This window comes from Bos javanicus, chromosome 10 (assembly GCF_032452875.1).
Source record: "Bos javanicus breed banteng chromosome 10, ARS-OSU_banteng_1.0, whole genome shotgun sequence".
Classification (NCBI taxonomy): domain Eukaryota; kingdom Metazoa; phylum Chordata; class Mammalia; order Artiodactyla; family Bovidae; genus Bos; species Bos javanicus.
Genome location: NC_083877.1, coordinates 83,474,325 through 83,500,484, shown reverse-complemented (window position 1 = coordinate 83,500,484; position 26,160 = coordinate 83,474,325). Strand labels below are relative to the sequence as shown.

Here is a 26,160-nt window from a genome sequence, read left to right as displayed (position 1 = left end):
GGTGTCGCCTTGGGCTTCTCTGGGGTCTGCTGCCATCTTGCCTCCACGGACTACTCCCCCTTGACTTTCCCCTGAAGGACAGCCTTGAGTGCTCGGGGCTGAGAGCGGGGCTGTCTGGGGCGGCGGGCGGTGGGTGTTGATGACCATGAAACAGCAGCAGTGGCAGGAGTGATAGGAGCTGGGCAGAGGACTATGTGTCCTGACCCTGCTGAGGGCTGGCGAGGGCCTTGGATAACAAGTTGTCAGCAAGAAACAGGAGCACCAGTCCATGGGGAAGCTGGTGGCAGTCAAGCTACACTGCCCACCTTCCCTGCCCTGGTCTTTCCTCCTGAAATCCCTAACTCCATTTAGGTAAGAAAAAAGTGAGATAATGAGGGGCCTGGATGCTGTGAAGACTGGGAGGTGGGCGAGGTGACATTTACATGGAGGCCTGAGAGCAGGAAGATGATGCATCTGGATGAAGAGCAGTGAGGTGGGAACAAGCAGAAGAAAGTGCAGGCAACTGGAGGTGTGATGGGAGACGGAGGGGCTGCACCCCCTGGAAGTCTCTGGAAGGCTGGAGCAGGGGAGCGGTCTGTGCGTTTTTAAAGGCTGCTTTGGCTGCTGCGTGGAGAAGGGATTGCAGAGGGGAAGGAGAAGCAGGAGACCAGCCAGCAGCCATTTTTTGTGGTTTTGAGAAGAAATCTAATGCGGGCTGGGCTCCCTGGCGGCAATGAGATGGAAAGGAGCAAAATGGGGCCTGGGTCTGTTTCAGAAGCAGGGCTCCTGGTCCCCTTTGAATGCATGGGGCCTGGAGTATGGAAACAAGAGGAGTCAGGCTTGACTTCTGGTTTCTAGCTTGACTAACTGGATGCAGGTGGAGCTTAGCCTACCTGAGATGGGGAAGCAGGTTGGGGAGGAAACCCGGGTTCATTATTGGCCATGTTTTGTCTGAATCAGATGTATACAGCAGCCATCCAAGTGGTGATGTTGAGTCTGTCAGTGGACATAGGAGGCTGAGTTTTCAGGGACAGAGCAGACCTGGGATTGTATTTGGGTGTCACTGGTGGGTAGAATGTACCTCAAGGAGGGTGGCTGGGTGAGATCACTGGAGGAGAACATGTAGACAGAGAAGAGAGGGCTTTGGAACCAAACCCTGGGCCTGGCAGTGGCATGGCTGACTGGGGACCCAAGCCTGCCCTTTCTCACTCTGGAATGCCTTCTATTACCCTGAGTGCTGGGCTTCTCTCTTATGTGACTTATCCAGTGATGCGTCTTCCTCGCGAGACAGCAGGATAAATGAGCTCCAACTCCGGACCCTCTGCCGGCTCCTCCTGGAACCCACCCTTCCAGCTACCTCCCTTTCCTGCTCACGTCATGATTCAGGGGAAAGTCGACACTCCCCAGTACCCCAGCACCTGACAGCTCTGCCCAGCGCCCAAGCCAGAGAGGCAGCTAAGGGTTCCTGTGTTCTCTTCTGGTTTATAACTAAGTTTAAAAACTTGCTTTCTGGCTTTTTGGTCACTAAGTTCCCCGAAAGCATCTTGTGGGGGCTCTGGAGCTGGCCCATGGCTGAGCTCTGCTGGGTGAACACAGCCCGGGAGTGACGTCAAGCTTCACATCCCACCCGGGGTTATAGACTCTGGGGAGGAATGCCGTCTTTGTAGTGGACAAGCCTCATTTCGTTTCCACCAGCTCCAGACCAAGAGAAGCTGGCTTTTGTTCAGAGAACATGTTTCAAACTGAGAAACCTTGTACCGTAAGTTCTTGACATACAAATGAGTTCCGTTCCAAGAGCTCATTCATAAGTCTGATTTGTTCGTTAAGTCCAACAAAGTTGGCCTAGATAACTAGTTGGCCTAGATAACTAGTTAGCCTAGATAAAGTTAGCCAATTGTACTGTGATAGGCTTACAATACTTTTCACACAAATAATACATAGAAAACAAGCACAAAAAATAAAGAAAAAATTTTACAATTAATTTTTACAGGCGTGTGGTTGCTTTACAATGTTGTCTTAGTTTCTGCTGTACAGCAAAGTGGATCAGTTATATGTATACATGTATCCCCCCATTTTTCCATTTCCGTCCCATTTAGGTCACCACGGAGCACAGTAGAGTTCCCTGAGCTCCGCAGTGTGTTCTCATCAGCCATCCATTTTATACATAGTAGTGGATATATCAATCCAATCTTTCATTTCTGTACATCTGTGTCTCTACTTCTGCTCTGCAAATAAGTTCATCTGTACCATTTTTCTAGATTCCACATATAACCCAAATTCTACGACATCTGGTTTTCTCTTTCTGACTTATTTCACTCTATATGACAGTCTCTAGGTCCATCCATGTCTCTGCAAATGGCACGATTTTGTTCCCTTTTTTTTTTTTTTTGACTGAGCAATGGTCCATTGTATACATGTACCACATCTTCTTTATCCATTCCTCTGTTGATGGATACTTAGGTTGCTTCCATGTCCTGGCTATTGTAGAGTGCTGCAGTGAACACTGGGATGAGTGTTATCTTTTTGAATTATGGTTTTCTTTGGGTATGTGCCCAGGAGTGGCTGGGTCATATGGCAGTTCTATTTTTAGTTTTTGAGTATTCTGTTTTTGAGTATACTGTTCTCCATAGTGAACCACTTACATTTCCACCAACAGTGTAGGAAGTTTCCCTTTTCTCCACACCCTTTCCAGCATTTATTGTTTGTACATTTTTTTGATGATGGCCATTCTGACTGGTGTGAGGTGATACCTCACTATAGTTTTGATTTGCATTTCTCTAACAGTTTGTTAGAGAACAGGCTGAGATGAGCTACCCCATGCCCAAGGTCAGGGGTGGCGGCCAAGAGGAGTAACCCCACGTCCAAGGAGCGGAGGCTGTGCAGGTGCAGGACGGCCAAGAGGAGCTACTCCATGTTCAAGGTCAGGAGGGGTGGTGGTGAGGAGATACCCCTCGTCCAAGGTAAGAGAAACCCAAGTAAGACGGTAGGTGTTGCAAGGGGGCATCAGAGGGCAGACACACTGAAACCATAATCACAGAAAACTAGCCAATCTAAACACATGGACCACAGCCTTGTCTAACTCAATGAAACTAAGCCATGCCATGTGGGGCCACCCAGGACGGGCGGGTCATGGTGGAGAGGTCTGACTGAATATGGTCCACTGGAGAAGGGAATGGCAAACCACTTCAGTATTCTTGCCTTGAGAACCCCATGAACAGTATGAAAAGGCAAAATGATAGGATACTGAAAGAGGAACTCCCCAGGTCAGTAGGTGCCCAATATGCTACTGGAGATCAGTGGAGAAATAACTCCAGAAAGAATGAAGGGATGGAGCCAAAGCAAAAACAATACCCAGCTGTGGATGTGACTGGTGATAGAAGCAAGGTCCGATGCTGTAAAGAGCAATATTGCATAGGAACCTGGAATGTTAAGTCCATGAATTAAGGCAAATTGGAAGTGATCAAACAGGAGATGGCAAGAGTGAATGTCGACATTCTAGGAATCAGCGAACTAAAATGGACTGGAATGGGTGAATTTAACTCAGATGACCATTATATCTACTACCGTGGGCAGGAATCCCTCAGAAGAAATGGAGTAGCCATCATGGTCAACAAAAGAGTCCGAAATGCAATACTGGGTGCAATCTCAAAAACGACAGAATGATCTCTGTTTGCTTCCAAGGCAAACCATTTAATATCACAGTAATCCAAGCCTATGCCCCAACCAGTAACGCTGAAGAAGCTGAACGGTTCTACGAAGGCCTACAAGACCTTTTAGAACTAACACCCAAAAAAGATGTCCTTTTCATATAGGGTACTGGAATGCAAAAGTAGGAAGTCAAGAAACACCTGGAGTAACAGGCAAATTTGGCCTTGGAATACAGACTGAAGCAGGGCAAAGACTAATAGAGTTTTGCCAAGAGAACGCACTGGTCATAACAAACACCCTCTTCCAACAACACAAGAGAAGACTCTACACATGGACATCATTAGATGGTCAACACTGAAATCAGATTGATTATATTCTTTGCAGCCAAAGATGGAGAAGCTCTATACAGTCAGCAAAAACAAGACCGGGAGCTGACTGTGGCTCAGATCATGAACTCCTTATTGCCAAATTCAGACTTAAATTGAAGAAAGTAGGGAAAACCACTAGACCATTCAGGTATGACCTAAATCAAACCCCTTATGATTATACAGTGGAAGTGAGAAATAGATTTAAGGGACTAGATCTGATAGACAGAGTGCCTGATGAACTATGGACGGAGGTGTGTGACATTGTACAGGAGGAGACAGGGATCAAGACCATCCCCATGGAAAAGAAATGCAAAAAAGCAAAATGGCTGTCTGAGGAGGCCTTACAAGTAGCTGTGAAAAGAAGAGAAGTGAAAAGCAAAGGAGAAAAGGAAAGATATAAGCATCTGAATGCAAACAATGGAGTATTACTCAGCCATTAAAAAGAACACATTTGAATCAGTTCTAATGAGGTGGATGAAACTGGAGCCTATTATACAGAGTGAAGTAAGCCAGAAAGAAAAACACCAATGCAGTATACTAACGCATAAATATGGAATTTAGAAAGATAATAACAATAACCCTGTATACGAGACAGCAAAAGAGACACTGATGTATAGAACAGTCTTTTGGACTCTGTGGGAGAGGGACAGGATGGGATGATTTTGGAGAATGGCATTGAAATATGTATAATATCATATATGAAACGAGTCGCCAGTCCAGGTTCGATGCACGATACTGGATGCTTGGGGCTGGTGCACTGGGACGACCCAGAGGAGTGGTATGGGGAGGGAGGAGGGTTCAGGATGGGGAACACATGTATACCTGTGGCAGATTCATTTCGATATTTGGCAAAACCAATACAATATTGTAAAGTTTAAAAATAAAATTAAAAAAAAAAAAGAATAGCAAGGAGAGATTAGAAAGCCTTCCTCAGCAATCAATGCAAACAAATAGAGGAAAACAATAGAATGGGAAAGACTAGAAATCTCTTCAAGAAAATTAGAGATACCAAGGGAACATTTCTTGCAAAGATGGGCTCGATAAAGGACAGAAATGATATGGACCTAACAGAAGCAGAAGATATTAAGAAGAGGTGGCAGGAATGCACAGAAGAACTGTACTAAAAAGATCTTCATGACCAAGATAAGCACAATGGTGTGATCACTCATCTAGAGCCAGACATCCTGGAATGTGAAGTCAAGTGGGCCTTAGAAAGCATCACTATGAACAAAGCTAGTGGAGGTGATGGAATTCCAGTTGAGCTATTTCAAATTCTGAAAGATGATGCTGTGAAAGTGCTGCACTCAATATGCCAGCAAATTTGGAAAACTCAGCAGTGGCCACAGGACTGGAAAAGGTCAGTTTTCATTCCAATTCCAAAGAAAAGCAATGCCAAAGAATGCTCAAACTACTGCACAATTGCACTCATCTCACACGCTAGTAAAGTAATGCTCAAAATTCTCCAAGCCAGGCTTCAGCAATACGTGAACCGTGAACTTCCAGATGTTCAAGCTGGTTTTAGAAAAGGCAGAGGAACCAGAGATCAAATTGCCAACATCTGCTGGATCATCGAAAAAGCAAGAGAGTTCCAGCAAAACATCTATTTCTGCTTTATGGACTGTGCCAAGGCCTTTGACTGTGTGGATCACAATAAACTGTGGAAAATTCTTCAAAAGATGGGAATACCAGACCACCTGACCTGCCTCTTGAGAAACCTATATGCAGGTCAGGAAGCAACAGTTAGAACTGGATGTGGAACAACAGACTGGTTCCAAATAGGAAAAGGAGTACGTCAAGGCTGTATATTGTCACCCTGCTTATTTAACTTCTATGCAAAGTACATCATGAGAAACGCTGGGCTGGAGGAAGCACAAGCTGGAATCAAGATTGCTGGGAGAAATATCAGTTACCTCAGATATGCAGATGACACCACCCTTATGGCAGAAAGTGAAGAGCAACTAAAGAGCCACTTGATGAAAGTGAAAGAGGAGAGTGAAAAAGTTGGCTTAAAGCTCAACATTCAGAAAATGAAGATCATGGCATCTGGTCCCATCATTTCATGGGAAATAGATGGGGAAACAGTAGAAACAGTGTCAGACTTTATTTTTGGGGGCTCCAAAATCACTGCAGATGGTGATTGCTGCCATGAAATTAAAAGATGTTTACTCCTTGGAAGGAAAGTTATGACCAACTAGATAGCATATTCAAAAGCAGAGACATTACTTTGCCAACAAAGGTCCATCTAGTCGAGGCTATGATTTTTCCAGTGGTCATGTATGGATGTGAGAGTTGGACTGTGAAGAAGGCTGAGCGCCGAAGAATTGATGCTTTTGAACTGTGGTGTTGGAGAAGAATCCTGGGAGTCCCTTGGACTGCAAGGAGATCCAACCAGTCCATTCTAAAGGAGATCAGTCCTGGGTGTTCTTTGGAAGGACTGATGCTAAAGCTGAAACTCCAGTACTTTGGCCACCTCATGTGAAGAGTTAACTCATTGGAAAGACTCTGTTGCTGGGAGGGATTGAGGGCAGGAGGAGAAGGGGACAACAGAGGATGAGATGGCTGTATGGCATCACGAGCTCGATGGACATGGGTTTGAGTGAACTTTGGGAGTTGGTGATGGACAGGGAGGCCTAGCGTGCTGCGATTCATGGGGTTGCAAAGAGTCAGACACAACTGAGTGACTGAACTGACTAACTGAACTGAACAGTTTGTGATGTTGAGCATCTTTTCATGTTTGTTGGCCATCTGTATGTCTTCTTTGGAAGAATGTGTATTTAGATCTTCGCCCTATTTTTTGATTGTGTCATTTCTTTTTTTAATACTGAGCTGCTTGAGCTATTTGTTTATTTTGGAGATTAATTCCTTGTCAGTTGCTTTGTTGGCAACTATTGAGGTTGTATGGCTCAGCATACAGACTGAACTAAAGGCTGGTGTCTGATCAAATAACATGATAAAAAACAGTCTGTTTTATTAAAATATTTTCTCAGCAATGGTCATATCCATGCTTTGGGGAGGGTAGTAGATTGAGAGACCCAGACTTGGAGTTCATTAAGGAGAGAGTCGTGTATAATTTTGGGGAATTGGGACTATGCTCAGCTCTACATTCCAGAAAACAAACAAGCGAAATAATAGTGGCTTAAACAAGATAGAAGGTATTTGGTAAAAGAAGTCTGGAGGTGGCTCCATAGGATCCTCAGGAATCCACAGTTTGACATTTCTTTTCCACCCTCCAAGTGCTTGGTTTTCACCCCCAAGGTCAACTTATGCTTCAGAATGTCTACTGAAGTACCAGCCATCACATCTCAGCATCAAGCAGGGGGTAGAAGGAAAAGCAGAAAGCTAGAGAGTGTCTTTCCCAGGTGAGACCCCTCCCATTAAGCACATTTCCTGGAAGCCCGTTTTTCTGTTCACATATTGTGATACACAGAATAATGGGTCCCCAAAGATGTCCATGTCCTGGTCTCCGGAACTTGAATATCTACCTTCCACGCAAAAAGGACTTTGCAGATGAAATTAAGGCCCTCAAGATGGAGAAATTATCCTAGATTATCCGGGCGGGACCAATGTAGTCATAAGGCTGTTTATAAGAGAGAGATAGGAATGTCAGGGAGAGAAGGTGATGTGATGCCAGAAGCAGAAGTGTGGGTGGGCTTGCACATGAGTGTGTATTCACAGGAGTGCTTGGGGAAGGGTAGAGGAAGAGAGAGGGGTTGGGGTGGAGAGAGTGCTTCTTAGCTACTGGCTTTGAAAGTAGAGGAAGTGACCATGAGCCAAGGAATGCAGGCAACCTCTAGAAGCTGGAAAGGGTACGGACACAGATTCTCCCCTAGAGTTTCAGAAGGAACGTAGCTCTGCTAATACGTTTACTCCTGTAAGACCCACTTCAGGTTCCTGACCTCCAGCACTCTAATACATTTGCACTGTATTGTTTTAAGCCATTTCTATTTGTTGTAGCTGTGATGGGAAATGAATACACACATGATTCAGACACTAGAATTCAGTGATCTGACAACCTAGGAAATAGTTTTATTCTGAGTTATAGGATGCTCAGCCAAAAGAGGGACCATATTACTGAGTCAGAAAGGAAAAATAGATGTTGGGGTCAGGAATAGCAGACTGCCAGGCAGGACTGTTACGCAAATGCAAGGTTCTCTACATTTAGCAGAACAGAAAAGTATTCTCAAAACAGGATTGAATCCACACTGAGGAAACATACCTTAGAAGGCAGCATGCTGCTGCTGCTGCTAAGTCACTTCAGTTGTGTCCGACTCTGTGTGACCCCAAAGACGGCAGCCCACCAGGCTCCCGGGTCCTTGGGATTCTCCAGGCAAGAACACTGGAGTGGGTTGCCATTTCCTTCTCCAATGCATGAAAGTGAAAAGTGAAAGGGAAGTCGCTCAGTCGTGTCTGACTCTTAGCGACCCCATGGACTGCAGCCCACCAGGCTCCTCCGCCCATGGGATTTTCCAGGCAAGAGTATTGGAGTGGGGTGCCATTGCCTTCTCCCATTTAAGGGTGAGTTTTTTCTAAATCCTGTCAGATGGTAAAGAATCTGCCTGCAATCCAGGAGACCTGAGTTCAATCCCTGGGTTGGGAAGATCCCCTGGAGAAGGGATGGCTACCCACTCCAGTATTCCTGCCTGGAGAATCCCATGGACAGAGGAGCCTGGCGGGCTACAGTCCATTGGTCACAAAGAGTCGGACACGACTGAGCAACTAATACTTTCCCTTTCTCTAAATCCTACTTAAGATGCTCTCTTGTCCCCAAAGACTTTTATAGTTTGGCTTTGCTTGGCTTCCTGGACTATCTTATACCAAACTATAAGAAATAGAGTGGCTAGTTCCCAAGCTGCCTGGGAGAAGGAATTCATTTCCAGTTTCAACCTATGATCTGTCCAGAGGCAATTAGGACAGGGAACAGAGAAAACAGACAGAGTGTGGCAAAGTATCTGCATTACAGAAAACCACTTTATCATCTCTGACTTAACCTTGTAAACACCTTGCAAACAGCCTCTACCTTGTAAACGCTTCTTTTACAGTCAAGCTACGTGTGGTGAATTGGCAGGTGCAAAGCTAAGGAAAAGAATGAGATCTTTATTTACTTATTTAGATCCTGGACAGCTTGAGGGATCTCAGTTCCCCAACCAGGGTTTGAACCTGCATCCCAGCAGTGAAAGTGCTGAGTCCTAACCACTGGACCACCAGGGAATTCCTGAGACACTTATATTCTAAGACTTCTATTCCCCAGATGCAGATAAGCCAGGGTAGAATGATGATCAATCATCCTGATTGAATTGTGATACTCCCTTTTTAGAGTAACCAACTGGCTCCCATTATATTTGGGTTGCAGTTGTAGAATGTGACTAAATATTTCCTCTGCTTCAAGTGGCTACTCCTAGAAGCCTGGTTCTGGGGTCACATAAATTTCATTAAAGTAAGCAACAACCCAAAATCCAGTAAAGGGTGCACACAGCTTATTCCTCAGGATTATGACTCTCACTCACTCACCCTCCCTGGAAGCAGAAATGCTTTAACCAAAGTGAGATGGAGACATTTCTCCTGTTTTGCTCACCTGGAGAAGGTGGGTGTGGACAGAAACAAGGGCAGTGTGGGGTCCTCAGAGATGCATGATGGAGATACTGTACAAAGGAAAGACTTTTTAGTCCATAATTCCTGACACAGACTAAAATGGATCAATAGCTCTAGTTAAGGCAATGATGCGAGACCTTTCTTCCACTACCCCTGTCTTGGATGTCTTATCTTCTCCACTAGGTTTCCCCTTATGTACTGTAGCCGTGACCCCAGCTCAGAGCTGCCCATTTCTTGAGACATGTCTTCCCCAGGAAGGTGAGAGGCCAGGGACAAAGCCGTCTCTTTCTCCTTAAATGACATCCCTCATGTCCTTGCACCATGTAGAGTTCTACAGAGTCTGCCTTGATGAAGACTAGAAAACTAGACTGAGACAAGGCAACTGGAAAATGCCCATCCACATGGCCCAGAACAGGCTCTGGGGAGGAAATTACTCTGTCCCCTATATCTCTGGCTCCTAAGTAAAAGTCAAGGGGAGGGAGGCGCATCTGACTAGCAGAGCCTGGAACACATTATCTGTCCTGGCTGCACCCAGCGCAGGACAAGAGAATGTCTAATACTTCCTTTGTCTATAGTTGGGAGTAGTCTTCGCCCCCCTCCCCGCTGCCCCATGACATTCATTATTTGGGAGTTTCATAATCAAAGCAAGATATTCAGATGCTGGATAGCCAAAATAAATGACAAACATCCTTTATGCTTCCTGCTCTTTCCATGAATGGGAAATCCAAGGCCAAGACCAGGGTGAGGTCTTAAGGGAAAAAAAGCAGAAAGATTTCCTGGACCACCACCAGCATAAAAGGAGGAAAAGTAGCCCAACTGGGATCAACACTGGAGGGCAAGGTAGACACCTGCTTGGAGAGCCCCCCTCCCCCTGCCCCGTCTGAATCACTGAAGGACCTAGAAGTGGTGGCAGGAAACTTGAAGGCAGTTGGAAGGGATTCAAAGTGCTAACATCTGGTAGGGAGAAAGAGAAATACAAAGTTCTCTACAGTACCATGAGAAATGTAACTAGATTGCAGAGAGATTAATTTGGGTCAAAGAGAAGTAAACTTTTGGCCCCACGAAGAATTTGCAATCTATTGGGGGAGAGAGTCTTAATAAGTAGGGTTGGATATCGTAATCCAAGCAGCTTGACTCTCTCTCGAGACCAATGAATTTCCAAGGCTACAGGTGCCAACAGCTAAGCAAGGCCCTCACAATGTGACCTCAGCTACCTCGGCAGGTTGGTCCGTTTCAGCCTGTGACTGGACACACTGCCTAACACATCTGGGCTTCCTGCCCTCAGGCCTTTGTTTCCGTGGTTCCCTCCACTTGAAATGCCCAGAGTCCACCTTTGAGAGAAGACATCAGGGGGGATTTCTCCAATGACCATTGGAGAAATGGCTTTCTTCCATGAAAGCCCTAGGATATAAAATCAGAAGAGAGCCCCAGGATTGGTAAGGCCAAGTTCAAGAACAAACCAGTCTCCAGGGAGAGCTAAGAATGTTCAATGGGGCCTCCCCTTGACCATCCATTGCTTCCACCATGCCATGAGGACCTGGGAGAGAACAAATCATGCCAGAGTTCTCTTAGAAACATCATCATTTAAGGGTGAGATAGAGCCTTCCAGAGATAAGTAAGTCCCCTCATCTGTCCATCCATCTGTCCATCCGTCCATCCAACTAACTCACAAATATGTGTTAGATTACCTATAATTTGAGCTATTAGAAATGTTGACACCAGCTACTTTCCCCTCATCCTTACTCAGTGGGTAAAACCCTAGTGCCTTGGGTCCCCATTAATTTTTCAGTTCATCTCCATGTTGATCTGAGCGTACTCTCCCCCTAATTGGTCCCTGACCCATTCCCCATGCCCATATCTGGAACTTCTGTTCTTTGGCTCCACTGGTGAATAAAGCTCCTGCATAACCTTCACAGAAGCACACACGGGCCCCTCTATCTCCTGGTCTACACGGATCATCACGTTTCCAGTGCCCTTCCTCCTACTGCCACTTCCCTCCACCACCTAATTTGGGGTTCAGAGGGAAAGTAGGCATCATCTTGCGTGTTATGATATTTCTCCTTTTCTTATGTAAAAATTTCTGATTATCTGAGGCTTATCTGTACTACTAGTTTCCTCTCTACTCCTCTTGTCTATCATCTCTCTCTAGTCTTATTAACTTCTTCTCATCTGTGGAAGACTTTGGTGCCTGGATCACCATCTTGTTCTCTACCCGAAATCCTGCTATTATTCTCGATGACATCATTACCTGTGTGGGAAACCTAATGAATATGTCGGCTTCTCAATTCCCTGTCCTCTACTCCAATGATCTTCACATTCAAATCATTTTACTCCTCCTGTCTGTAAATTGCACAGATTCCAGGTGGAGTCGGAGTTGAATGGGGTGGCTAGGGTTCTGTTCCAGGGCCCCAGAATTTAGAAAAATACACGGTAATGATTGTTAAAGGTTGTGCAAATACTTAAACACCTTTTCCCTCTTAGGATATCGCATCTTCTCCAAACACATTTCAGCCTCCAATCAAGTGGGAGCAGTCCTATTTTCGACAGGAAAGGTTCAGGACTCTTAACAGGACCTACAGAGGGCCAAGCCTACATCTCCAGCCTCTCGCTGCCCACCCCAGGGCCTTTGCACATGCTGGTCCATTAAGACCGCCTTCAGGGCCCAGCCCAGATGTTACTCCCACCCCACTGCATGTGGTCCCACAGCCCACACACTTTTATCTCTATCACACTGCTTGTCACACTGCACTGTGCTGCCTGTCCAGGTACCTGCTCCTCACACTACCCACAAGCCACCTGTAGAGATGCCCTGTGTCTTATTCATCTCTAAATTCCTGTGCCAAGCTCAGTGTCCAAGACTGTAGCCACTCAATAAACATTTGTGGAAAAAATGGGCCTTTAAAACCCATTAAGTCTAAAGCTAGACAAGTAGGGTGGACTCCTGACCCTCATCACTTCTCACTCCATCTCTCACTCCTCGTCTTCAGCGACTTAGTTCACATTTAATTTTGTGTGTTTTTTCCCATTATACCCACTATATCTTTGTGCTTTAAGTCACTTCTATTATATCTTAAATTGCTTCATAATATGGCTTTGCTTCCAGCATGTTATATTTGTTTCTTATATTTCTTTTCTGAGGACTAGCAGTTGGCCACTGCAACCCTATGGACTGCAGACCACCAGGCTCCTCTGTCCATGGGATTCTCCAGGCAAGAATACTGGAGTGGGTTGCCATGCCCTCCTCCAGGGGACCTTCCTGACCCAGGGTTTGACCTGTGTCTCTTACGTCTCTTGCATTGACAGGCAGGTTCTTCACCACTAGCACCACCTGGGAAGTCCCTGATGTGTACTGGAATGCATTTTGAAGGCTAACTTAATATCTGTCCTACAAACAGAGTATACCTCTTCTCCCCCTGCACTATGGTTCTCATAGATAACTAATGACCACACTGTAAATACAGCAACTGCTCCAAATCTGCTCTCCTCATTCTTTCTGTTTCACCTTTTAAACTTTCAGAAGCATTTATCCCTTTTCACATACTAGATGCTACTTATTTATTATACTTATTATCTAGTTTGTCCCCCCCACCCCCACTGAAATATAAGCTTCATAGGGGCAAGGATCTTTATCACTTTTGTTTGCTGATACTCCCAAGCACCTGGAAAAGACTATCTGGCACATCATAGGCACTTAAAAAATTTGAATATGTTTTTCACACAGAATTAACTTTAAAAGAGTGATTCAGTTCTCCATGTATCTGCCTTTTATTGCTGTTTAACAAAATGCCCTCAAAGTGAATGGCTTAAAATAATTTTTATCTTGCTCGAAAATCTGCAATGTGGGCAGAGTTTGATGAGTTCAACTCACTTTGCACATTGCAGCCTCAGCTGAGGTGGCTTTACTAGGGGCACATTTCAAGTGGAAACTGAACAATGGCTGCAAGCTAGCTCTTTCTGATGGCCGGGGGTTCAACCAAGGGTGTAAGCTGAGGGCTTCAGTTCCTTTCCACGTGGGCCTCTCTGTGGGCTGCTTGGGCTTTCTTACAGCATGGTGACTGCACTCCAATAGCAAACATCCCATGAAAACAAGGCAGAGGTGTGTGCCATTGTTATGACTCAGCCTTGGCTAACATGAGCACCGTGTTATACTCTGCTGGCTCTATCTTTTGGGATGGAGTGGTACCAAAGTTCTAGAAGATCATCTGGGATCAAAGATATTACTCCAGACATCTTTAGAAATACAACCTGGCACACAAAGGTAGGCCCAAAGCCTTGTTAGCTCATGACAACCATATTGAAAGGGCACTTAAGCATGACTTAAGCCAGTCACAAACCTCTAGAAACACAACTGGACAGACTGAGAGATGTTGAGAAAGCTTATTACGCCAAACTCAAGTAGACAGAGCAAGGGATTTGGACTAAAAGCATGTTTAAATCCAAGCTTCATCATTACTGTGTACAACCTTGGGAAAGTCATGGAACATCCCTGAGCCTCAGCTTCCCCATCTGTAAAATGGGAATATTATGTTTTTATTGTCTGCTTGACACTAATGATATAATAGGCATACACTTGAGTAAGTGTTCCCAAAACTACAAAACACTTCACTCTATACCTTTGGAGGCCAAAAACAGTCTAGCGGTCATTTGGACTTTTGTTCTACAGCAATCGACAGACCACAGAGGGGGAAGCACGTTCTGAGCTGTGGGTGCAGCACCCTGGACTTCACTCATCGACTGTGTGATATTAAACAGCCATTTACATTTTCAGAGCCTCAGTTCTGTCATATGGAGGGATAAGGCTGGGCTTCCCTGGTGGCGCAGATTGTAAAGAATCTGCCTGCAATGCAGGAGACCCAGGTTCGACCCCTGGGTCTGGAAGATCCCCTAGAGAAGGGAATGGCTACCCACCCCAGTGTTCTTGCCTGGAGAAGCCCATGGACAGAGGAGCCTGGCGGGCAACAGTCCAAGAGGTCACAAAGAGTCAGACATGACTGAGCAACTTTCACGCACTCACTCACTCACTCAGGGATAAGGCTAATTGCCTTGCTTAACCCTGAGAATTATGGTAAGGACTTGATGTAACTCAAAGGTTATATCAAAGGTTAACTCAAAGGCTTATGGTAAGGGCTCAGTAGTACGGGTTATATCACTTGGTAATAATTATATTATTATCTAAGCAGTCTTAATTTTTTATTTTAGGTAAAAATATGTTTTTGTGAATACAAAAGTGAAATATTTTATTTCAGTGAAAACCTTAGAAGAGCCAGCTAAGCATAAGGAAGAAAATAAAAATCACACATAAAATTTCCCTCTTAGATTCTCCATCTGTTATCTCTTTCTAAAAATAAAATTTTCTAGTTTTATATTATATCTAGCTCCCTTCAAAGAAATAGTTGTCCACTTTTGGGGGGCGGGCAATGATAAGCAATAAAGCGGTAAACAGCAATTTTTCATACCTCCTATGATTTCCTTTAGACAAATCTCTACGAGTGAAATTTCTGGATCACTTTCAAGGCTTCAGACTCTACGATACAACTGGCCTTCAGGATACACTGAACCCAATTCTCCTCTCTCTGGAAGTGCACACACGTGCCCGTTCCCCTACCCCTAGCCAGTATTCTTGTTTATCACCATCAACCTGACTGGGAGAAATGATAGCCCATTTCAGACAATCACTCTGTTTTTTAAAGTGAAATTTCAATGTTTCTAATACAGTTATTGACCATATGTATCTTCTGTTGGGGTACCTATCTTTTATATCTATCAATAGGAACTCATTAAGTATTAAGGATATAACATTTTATCTGAAATTTGTGCTACACAGCTCTCCCTCCTCCAATTTGTCATGTACATTTAAGGTGCCTCTAGAGTTAGAGCTTTTAAATATTTTATGTTCAAATATATCAACTTTCTTTTATGGTTTATGCATTTGTTGATGTGCTTGCAATATTGTCAAGACTTTTTGACAAAGAACTTTTATAAGTTTTTGCTGAATTCATTAACTCATGCACTCCACAAATACTTACTGGATGTTTCCTGCATGCCAGGCATTGTTAAACACGGAAGCATCATCTAAAGCATAGGGCTGAACTCAGAATGAAAACATCTGTCATAGAAGGGTTTACGAACTGAAATAAACAAAACCCCCAACAGACCCCACTCTGTTCAAAGACCAACTGCACAGAATATTTCGACTCTGAGCAGAGATTATAGTGATGCTGCCCAGAACTCCAGTTCCTGGCTCTCAAGGCATTTTGTGATGAGTAATGTCTATATAGGTGCCCCTGGTGGCTCAGCGGTAAAGAATCCGCTTGCCATGCAGGATACGTGCATTCGATTGCTGGTTCTGGAAGATCTCCTGGAGAAGGAAATGGCAACTCACTCTAGTATTCTTGCCTGGGAAATCCCATGAACAGAGGAGCCCAGCTGGCTACAGTCCATGGACTTGCAAGAGTTGGACATGACTTAGCGACTAAACAACAACATCTATGTAAGCAGGATAATGCTAAGGAGATAGGTATATGAACATCTGCGAATGAAAAGGCTTGAAATGACACCAAAGAAAGCATTTGGTCCATACCAAGGAAGAATTATCTATGATATAATTTTTCATTTCATTAGTAAGTTGTTAAGGCAGACATTATCTATGTCCTAGGACTTTTTCAAGTTCCTCTGAATCGCAGAATCTCAACAAGGAAAGAACTACCCTTTGTTTGAAGGTTTTCACTGCAAAAGTCCAACAAACAGCATCTCAGGATGACTGCCCATTGGCTGGACCTCATCAACTCAAGAAAAGTCACAAGGTCCTCAGTTTGCCATCTCAAAACTGAGCAAGACTCAGACTATTTATTGGTTATGCTTTACGTTTTTTGATCTCATAATTTTGGGGGGGAAGTGAACCATCATAAATTCTCAGAAGACTCACCCCCAAATTAGTGCCCTGGAGGAAATGTGAAGGACTCGAGCCCATAGTACTTGGGACATTCTAGCAAAGACGGTACAGGACAGACCTCTCAGTCTGCCTTCGTGGGGGATAAACAGGCTTGTCTAGGTACAGACAGAGCGCCAGGCCCTACCAGGAAAAGTCCCAAGCAGACAGCAACCCAAGAAGACCTCCCACCTTTATCTACTGGAACCAACTCATGCCTGAAATGCCATCTGTATGGCCTCATCGCCTGAATAAATATCCCCAGGAGACTGGAAGCCACCTGAAGACAGGGACAGGCTCTACTTTTGCTCATCATAAGACCAGTCCAGCACCGAGTGAATGAGTGGATAGGAAGGAAGCTTTCCACTGGTCTACGAATTCCTAGGAGAAAGGAGCAGCACCCTACTCCTGACTTGTGTGCAATCATGGATTTTGCCATGAATAAATTGCTGTTATTTCTATGTCATATTATGTCTTAGAATTAGAGGGCAGCCATTCACTCTTGAGAGGAGAAAGCCAGCCCAAGGCCATTCAGCATATGCATGAGACACAGGCAAATATTACATGGATGGAACACGGGTGGAAAAGCAAAGGCCCTGTAAATGAGACTGATTCCTGCCTATTTTACAATCTGGTCTATACCAGCCCTGACCCTAATGGTTGCTGAAAGAATCCTTCCAAAGTTGTCTTTCTCACTTAAAACATGGCTGAAGGATCACCTTCTGGAGGCCAGACGTTTGAAATCAGAGTTTTGGCAGAGTTGGTTCTTTCTAGAGGCTGGGAGGGAAAAATCTGTTCCATGCCTCCCTCCTGGCTTCTGGCGGTTTCTGGCAACCTTCGGTGTTCCTTGGCTTGTAGCTGCATCCCTCCAATTCTCACCTGCGTCTGTCCCCACACTGGCCTTTCTCCCAATCCTCTTCATATTCTTCATAAGTGACTCCACTGCATTTGGCCTCCTGCACCTTGCTGGTGTTAGGTCCCTCAGTCATGTCCAGCTCTTTGCGACCCCATGGACTGCAGCACACCAGGCTCCTCTGTCCTCCATTATCTCCCAGAGTTTGCTCAAACTCACATTGAGTTATTTTACTCCTTTATTATAATATACAATAAAGATATGTATCTTTTATATTATATATTTATTTACTTTAGCATAATCAATGGAGCAGAAGTAGATGTTTTTCTGGAATTCTCTTGCTTTTTCTATGACCCAATGGATGTTGGCAATTTTATCTCTGGTTCCTCTGCCTTTTCTAAATCCAGCTTGAACTTCTGGAAGTTCTCCATTCAGGTGCTGTTGAAGCCTAGCTGGGAGGATTTTGGGCACCGAGTTCTCCATTACTCCTGAGGCGCAATGTTTATTATGACCACACAGGGGCGCTGTTGCTCTTGAAAGCGGCAATGCTTCAGCAGGCTGTGTCTCCAGTTAGGGAAAAAATGCTAGGATCTGGGATTGTGAAATTGATTTTCTTTCTTTTAAATTAATAATCATTGGTGTTCTGAATAACTGCTTAATTTCTTCCTTCCAGAGGTAAAGATCTGAAATCTTTTTGATGTCACTTATAGTATTTTCCAGAGGCAAATAATGAAGGCCAAGGGAAACCTTGGTTACAGCGAAAAGTCGCTTGTGAAGGTTTTTCATCAGTTTAAAAGTGTTCCTAGACCTGCTGTGGATTAAATTAACATCCTAATTGTGCTGGTTCGAAAGATAAAAGGGGGAAAAATGAGTGGGCAGGAAAGAAAACTTGTAGATTTATTAAGGGACAGTGGGAGGGGGAAGCCAAGCGAACAGAACCACACAGGAACGAAATGGTACACCGGACCTCGTAAATTATGCAACTGTGATGACTGGTCATTAAAGAAGTGTAATTAAGCCAGTGGCTTCAGTGGCTCGGAGGCCCAGCTTCTTCAAAGGGTCTGCAGCAAACCTCGAGTCCTCAAATCTTCGGTTTCTCCCAGTATATGTGATGCTGATCCTCGTCTGCAGCACTGGGCACTATTTGGCTAAGACTAACTCCAAACACAGGCCATGTAACTGGAGACTGTCAGAGAAAACAGGTTATTAGAGAGTGATGCTTCTCTGGCTTTGTGAGGTCCTGGTTACCCACATGTTTGCACTGGGTGAAGAAGACAAAGAAAATCTGGGGCAAGCTCAAGATTTGAGACTTGAGTTCTACCACTCAGTAATTACTGCATTGTTCCAGGCACTTGGCCAAATCCTGGGTCCATCATCTGTATACTGAGGCATTTGGCTGACTTCTGCATCTATTCTGATTCTGACCAGTACCCCTCCTCCTCCCACCTGGCCTCACCCTTGTGCTGAAGATAATGACAGCAGTGACTTTCCATGGATGCTGTGAGGATAAAAGCAGCAAGCACTTGTAATACACTTGAAAAAGTGCCACATGTAAGGCAAGCTGTCAATAAACGCTAGCTTTGAATAGTATCTTTATTATTATTAATTACAATACAGACACCCTAGGACTTCTTGCCAATTAGCAGTATCTCTCTTTCACAGTAAGGAAAAAGAATGCTTGTGTTTATCCCTATGCCGGCTCATCTCTCCAGCCAGCTCCAATGGCATCCACTGCAGCGGGCTGGGAAATGCAACCCCAGCAACTCGCTCCCTGGGTGGGCTCCAGCTTCGCATCTTCAGAGAGAACCTCTGTTTGGCAAAAGCCTTGAGTGCATGGAAAACAGATTAACTCACCATCATTCCAGCCTGCCACCACCCATTTGCTAAACTGCACAATTTGATAATAGTGAGGGTCCCCCCACCGCCACTGCCTGCCCCCTCCCAGGCCAAGCTGAGGCACCAACCTGGGTGCTTATCTATGTGGAGTTGTGGCTGTCATTCATCCGACCACTGTGACAGGCATCCTCTCAGCAGATTTGTGCTTTTATCCCCTGAGGTTCAAGGACAGAAGAAGACGGTGCCAGGGATGAAGAGAGGGGAGGAAGAACAGCAACCCACAGAGTAAGTGTGCTTGCAGTTGTCTCCTGAGAAGGAGGGCTGCAGGCTCTCTCAGCTGTGGGTCTGCCTCCCTGTGCTTGAGCCTGCTCAGTCTGCATCCTGGGTGCACTATTATTATAGACAAACATAAAACTAAAAACCATTTTCTTATCTTTCTGTTGTTGTTCCTCAGTCGCCAAGTCGTGTCCGACTCTGCAACCCCATGGACCGCAGTGCACCAGCCTTCCCTGTCCTGCCCTGTCTCCATTTGCTCAAACTCACATCCACTGAGTCGGTGATGCCATCCAGCCATCTCATCCTCTGTCACCCCCTTCTCCTCCTGCCCTCAGTCTTTCCCAGCATCAGGGTCTTTTCTAATGAGTCAGCTCTTTGCATCAGATGGCCAAAGTATTGGAGCTTCAGCTTCAGCGTCAGTCCTTCCAATGAATATTCAGGGTTGATTTCCTTTCAGGATTGACTGGTTGGATCTCCTTGCTGTGGAAGGAACTCTCAAGAATCTTCTCTAGCACCTCAGTTCAAAAGCATCAATTCTTCAGCAATCAACGTTTTTAAGGTTCAACTCTCACATCTGTACATGACTGCTGGCAAAACCATAGCTTTGACTAGATGGACCTTTGCCGGCAAAGTGATATCTCTGCTTTTTAATATGCTATCTAGGTTTGTCAGAGCTTTTCTTCCAAAAGATATCTTTCTGACCCTGCACTAATTTCCTTCTCCCCTCCTTCCTGATTCAATTTCCTGACAAAGAAGTTTCTTTTCAGTTTAGACACTGGCATTAAACAGTGGAGTGCTGTTAGATAGGTGATGTATGTCCCCTGGATGACTCCCACACTGCCTGGATCCAGTAAAAGGGCTTCTGCAGGGAAGTTGGGGCTGGGGGTGGGGGGTATGGAGGGAAGGAGGGAGATCGGTGAAGCAGGGGCAGCCTCCAAGCTCTTGTACCTCCTCCTGGCTACTCTAGGACCACCACATTCAATTGAAAGCACAGCCTTAGATCTGCTGATCAAAACCCCAAGTAAAACAGGAGGTAAAAGTATGCAGTCCATTTGCTTCTTATTACTGGTGTGGAGATTGAGGTCCAAAGAGGTAGGATTAGGAACAGCCTCAGTGCAGCTCCACTGATGTGCCAGGCACCACTCCACGTGTTGTACACAGAGAACTCATTTAAGCTTCATGACAACCCCTGTGAGGTACTATCATGTGTGTATTTCATGTATATTTCATGGGCAAGGAAACTGCATTCATATTTGCTAAGTCATTTGCTCAAGTTCGTCTGGCTAATGAGTGGCAGCGCTAGGATTTGAACCCAGAACCAATTCCACAGTTCATACTTTCCACTGAGTGGTCCTGTCTCCCCACGAGTGATTTATTTGTAGCAGCAGTGTTAATAAATAGAGTGCCAGAGCGTCTAGAAGTCTCCAAATTCAGACTCCCTAGGGATTGAAAAAAAGCAAATAAACCTGAGATTTTCAGCCTGACTTTCTGCCCCTTCCTAGCCTAATGCCAAATCGTCTTTCCAGGCTTGACTGCTGCCTTCTCCCAAATGCACTGAAGCTTGGTCAGCTGTTGGCTGAAGGAGGGAGTGGATATGAATAAATAAATAGAGGAACTGAACCTTCCCAGGCTTACCAGTTGGGAGGTCTTTCCATAAATCAGAAAAAAAACTATTTAATAATGTCATAATCAATATCGCAATAGATCTTTGCAGTTTCTTCAGAGCCTGGTGCTTATCACACACTTCAGTTGGCAGGGAGCATTCCTGAAATCAGAACACTGGCTGCTACAATCCATTTCTTCCCTTTATGCAGATGTCACAATCAGCATGCAATGCTGATCCATGCCTGAAGGGCTAAGTTCTTTTCCCTGTTCATAAGCAGCAGCGAAGATGCCAAGATGGGCACAATAGAGGGCAGAAATGGTATGGACCTAACAGAAGCAGAATATACTAAGAAGATGTGGCAAGAATACACAGAATAACTATACAAAAAAGATCTTCATGACCCAGATAACCACGAAGGTGTGATCACTCACCTAGAGCCAGACATCCTGGAATGTGAAGTCAAGTGGGCCTTAAGAAGCACCACTACGAACAAAGCTAGTGGAAGTGATGGAATTCCAGTGGAGCTATTTCAAATCTTGAAAGATGATGCTGTGAAAGTGCTGTGCTCAAGATGCCAGCAAATTTGGAAAACTTAGCAGTGGCCACAAGACTGGAAAAGGTCAGTTTTTGCCAGGAGCCGGCATATTGCATATTGAGTGCATATTGCATATTGAGTGCAGCACTTTCTAGGATCCGGAATAGCTCAACTAGAATTCTATCACTGCCGGGAGCCAGAGTGAGGAGCTCCACCCATGACAAAGGTCATGAGGAAGGAGGCTCGGCATATGCAAAGGCGGGATCGAGCCTCAGGAGTCCCCCTGGAAATTCTCGAGCATCTCTGCCTATTTTCTGCTTTGTGCCTTCACCTACACCTCTGACTTTATGGGGGGCTGTCCCCCACTACCTCTCTCTGAAAAAGAGTTAGCTTACAGCTCCAGTTAATAATTTCTGGGTGTGACAGTGTTTCAACCTACAAACTCCTTTGGAAGTCCTCTAGCCTGCCTGAATAGGTTTTTCCGGCCACATGTGATTGCTCAGAGCCTCCCAACTGTGAGAGGCATGAGATGTTCTAAACTGTCTAAATACAGATTCCTTTGAGCAGTTAAAAGATTGATTAGAAATTGTATTGGTGAAGGGATTTTCACTTGTTGGGCCAATGTTTGCTGCTAAGTCTCCATATCCCTTACCTGCTGTGTCCCTGGCAGTGTATTGATTAATATAATTGGTGTAAATAGTAGCTTTAATGTTATAACCTGGGACCCTTGAGTTAATTCTTTTTCTTGTTATAGCCCACCACACCTTTGCTCTGTAGGAATGCAACTTTATCTAATGCTTTTGGAGGGTGGCGCTTGACTTATCACCTTTAGAGAAAAATAAGTTTTCTGAAGAAAGGGTCTTAAAATGTTAACAGGCCTCCGGGCCAGAAGATGATGCAAATCACCTAAGCTTTTGCATATGATAAGTTTGCAGGAAGAAAGCCTGGCTTGCTGCATGACTCTACCCTTTCCCCCATTATCCTCTATGCATAACTTAAGGTACAAAAACTACTTTGGAAAATAAAGTGCGGGCCTTGTTCACCGAAACTTGGTCTCCCCATGTCATTCTTTCTCTTACCTTCTGGCTGAATTATTCAGCCTCTTTTCTTCACTGAATTTTCCTACTGAGCTATCCTTATTTCAGCCTCTTTTCTCCACTGAATTTCCTCACTGAGCTATCCTCATTCTATTACTTTTTATATCCTTAATTAACGTTTAATTAAGCAGTTGTTTCCTGATCCTCACCGATGCCGTCCCCACTTCGAATTCCCTGGATCCACCGGGGCTGGACCCCGGCAAGTTTTCACTGGGAGTACCATTGCCTTCTCCGAATCCCAAAGAAAGGCAATGCCAAAGAATGTTCAAACTATCACACAATTGCATGCATCTCACATGCTAGTAAAATAATGCTCAAAATCAAGCCAGGCTTCAACAGTACGTGAACCGTGAACTTCCAGATGTTCAAGCTGGATTTAGAAAAGGCAGAGTAACCAGAGCTCAAATTTCATCGAAAAAGCAAGAGAGTTCCAGAAAAACATCTACTTCTGCTTTATTAACTACACCAAAGTCTTTGACTGTGTGGATCACAATGAACTGTGGAAAATTCTTCAAGAGATGGGAGTACCAGACCACCTGACCTGCCTCCTGAGAAATCTGTATGCAGGTCAAGAAGCAACAGTTAGAATTGGACATGGAACAACAGACTGGTTCCAAATAGGAAAAGGAGTACATCTAGGCTGTATATTGTCACCTTGCTTATTTAACTTATATTCAGAATACATCATATGAAATGTTGGGTTGGATGAAGCACAAGCTGGAATCAAGATTACCAGGAGAAATATCAAAAACCTTAGATATGCAGATGACACCACCCTTATGGCAGAAAGCGAAGAACTAAAGAGCCTCTTGATGAAAGTGAAAGAGGAGAGTGAAAAAGTTGCTTAAAGCTCAACATTCAGAAAACTAAGATCATGGCATCCAGTCCCATCACTTCATGGCAAATAGATGGCAAAACAATGGAAATAGTGACAGACTTTATTTTGGGGGGCTCCAAAATCACTGCAGATGGTGACTGCAGCCATGAAATTAAAAGATGCTTACTTCTTGGAAGAAAAGTTATGACCAACCTTGACAGCATATTAAAAAGCAGAGACATTAGTTTGCCAACAAAAGTCCATCTAGTTATAGCTATATTTCTCCAGTAGTCATGTATGGATGTGAGTTGGACTATAAAGGAAGCTGAGCACCAAAGAATTGATGCTTTTGAACTGTGGTGTTGGAGGAGACTTTTGAGAGTCCCTTGGACTGCAAGGAGATCCAACCAGTCCATTCTGAAGGAGATCAGCCCTGGGATTTCTTTGGAAGGAATGATGCTAAAGCTGAAACTCCAGTACTTTGGCTACCTCGTGCGAAGAGTTGACTCATTGGAAAAGACTCTGATGCTGGGAGGGATTGGGGGCAGGAGGAAAAGGGGATGACAGAGGATGAGATAGCTGGATGGCATCACCGACTCAATGGATGTGAGTTTGAGTAAATTCCGGGAGTTGGTGATGGACAGGGAGGCCTGGCGTGCTGCTGTCCATGGGGTAGCAAAGAGTTGGACACGACTGAGTGACTGAACTGACTGAACTGAGCATGGCCCTGCCCATCAGAACAAGACCCAGTTTCCCCCTCAGTTAGTATCTTCCATCAGGAGGATTCCACAAGCCTCTTATCCTTATCAATCAGAGGGGCAGACAGAATGAAAAGCACAATAACAGAAAACTAACCAAACTGATCACATGGACACAGCCTCGTCTAACTGAATGAAGCTATGAGTCATGCTGTGTAGGGTCACCCAAGACGGATGGGTCATGGTGAAGAGTTCTGACAAAACGTGGTCCACTGGAGAAGGGAATGGCAAACCACTTCAGTATTCATGCCTTGATAACCCCATGAACAATATGAAAAGGCAAAAAGATAAGACATTGAAAGATGAACTCCCCAGGTTGGTTGGTGTCCCATATGCTAAGGAGAACAGTGGAGAAGTAACTCCAGAAAGAATGAACACATGGAGCCAAAGCAAAAACAACACCCAGTTGTGGATGTGACTGGTGATGGAAGTAAAGTCCAATGCTATAAAGAACAATATTACATAGGAACCTGGAATGTTAGGTCCATGAATCAAGGTAAATTGGAAGTGGTCAAACAGGAGATGGCAAGAGTGAACATGGACATTTTAGGAGTCAGTGAACTAAAATGGACTGGAATGGGTGAATTTAACTCAGAAGATCAATATATCTACTACTGTAGGCAAGAATCCCTTAGAAGAAATGGAGTAGCCATCATGGTCAACAAAAGAGTCTAAAATGCAGTACTTGGATGCAATTTCAAAAACAATCTCTGTTCATTTCTAAGGCAAACCTTTCAATATCACAGTAATCCAAGTCTATGCCTTGGCCAGTAATGCCAAAGAAGCTGAAGCTGAATGGTTCCAAGAAGACCTACAAGACCTTCAAGAACTAACACCAAAAAAAGATGTCCTTTTCATTATAGGGGACTGGAATGCAAAAGTAGGAAGTCAAGAGATACCTGGAGTAACAGGCAAACTTGGCCCTGGAGTACAAAATGAAGCAGGGAAAAGGCTAATAGAGTTTTGCCAAGAGAATGTAATGGTCATAGCAAACACCCTCTTCTAATGACACAAGCAAAGACTCTACACATGGACATCACCAAATGGTCAATACCGAAATCAGATTCCACTCAAGGTTTCCCAAAACCAAGTCATGTATCTAGAGCTCTTCTGGTGCTCCAGCACCGATTTTTAAATTTCTCCTTAATTTTTATTCAATAAAATAAAATATTGATAAATTGACACTTTTCATCTACATAACTATTTTAAAATTATTGGATAGTAAAAAGATTAAGCAAAGCGAAAAAAGGAACTGACCAACTGGGAGAACACATGTATAACATAAATCATGGAGAAAGTGAAAAAGTGAAAGTCGCTCAGTCATGTCCAACTCCATGCGACCCCATGGACTTTACAGTCCATGGAATTCTCCAGGCCAGAATACTAATCAGCCCTTTCTCCATGATTTGGGGCTTCCCTAATAGCTCAGTTGGTAAAGAATCCATCTGCAATGCAGGAGACCCCGGTTCAATTCCTGGGTCAGGAAGACCCACTGGAGAAGGGATAGGCTACCCACTCCAGTATTCCTGGGCTTCCCTGGTGGCTCAGCTGGTAAAGAATCCGCCTGCAATTCGGAAGACCTGGGTTCGATCCCTGGGTTGGGAAGATCCCTGGAGGAGGGAAAGGCTACCCACTCCAGTATTCTGGCCTGGAGAATTCCATGGACTGTAAGTCCATGGGGTCGCAAGAAAGGGCTGATTATTTTTATTGGACATCATGAGAAACACTGGACTGGAAGAAGCACAAGCTGGAATCAAGATTGCCAGGAGAAATATCAATAACCTCAGATATGCAGATGACACCACCCTTATGGCAGAAAGCGAAGAGGAACTAAAAAGCCTCTTGATGAAAGTGAAAGTGGAGAGTGAAA

General features: G+C 44.5%; 1 protein-coding gene and 1 non-coding gene across 20 annotated transcripts in view; both read right to left on the bottom strand.

Moving 5' to 3' along the window:
• The window catches only part of RGS6 (regulator of G protein signaling 6), a 625,171-nt gene that overhangs the window by 124,545 nt on the left and 474,466 nt on the right, over positions 1-26,160 (bottom strand). The window lies entirely within an intron of this gene.
• Positions 9,132-9,203, bottom strand: TRNAE-UUC (transfer RNA glutamic acid (anticodon UUC)). The gene has a single exon. It is a non-coding gene; the product is annotated as a tRNA-Glu (tRNA).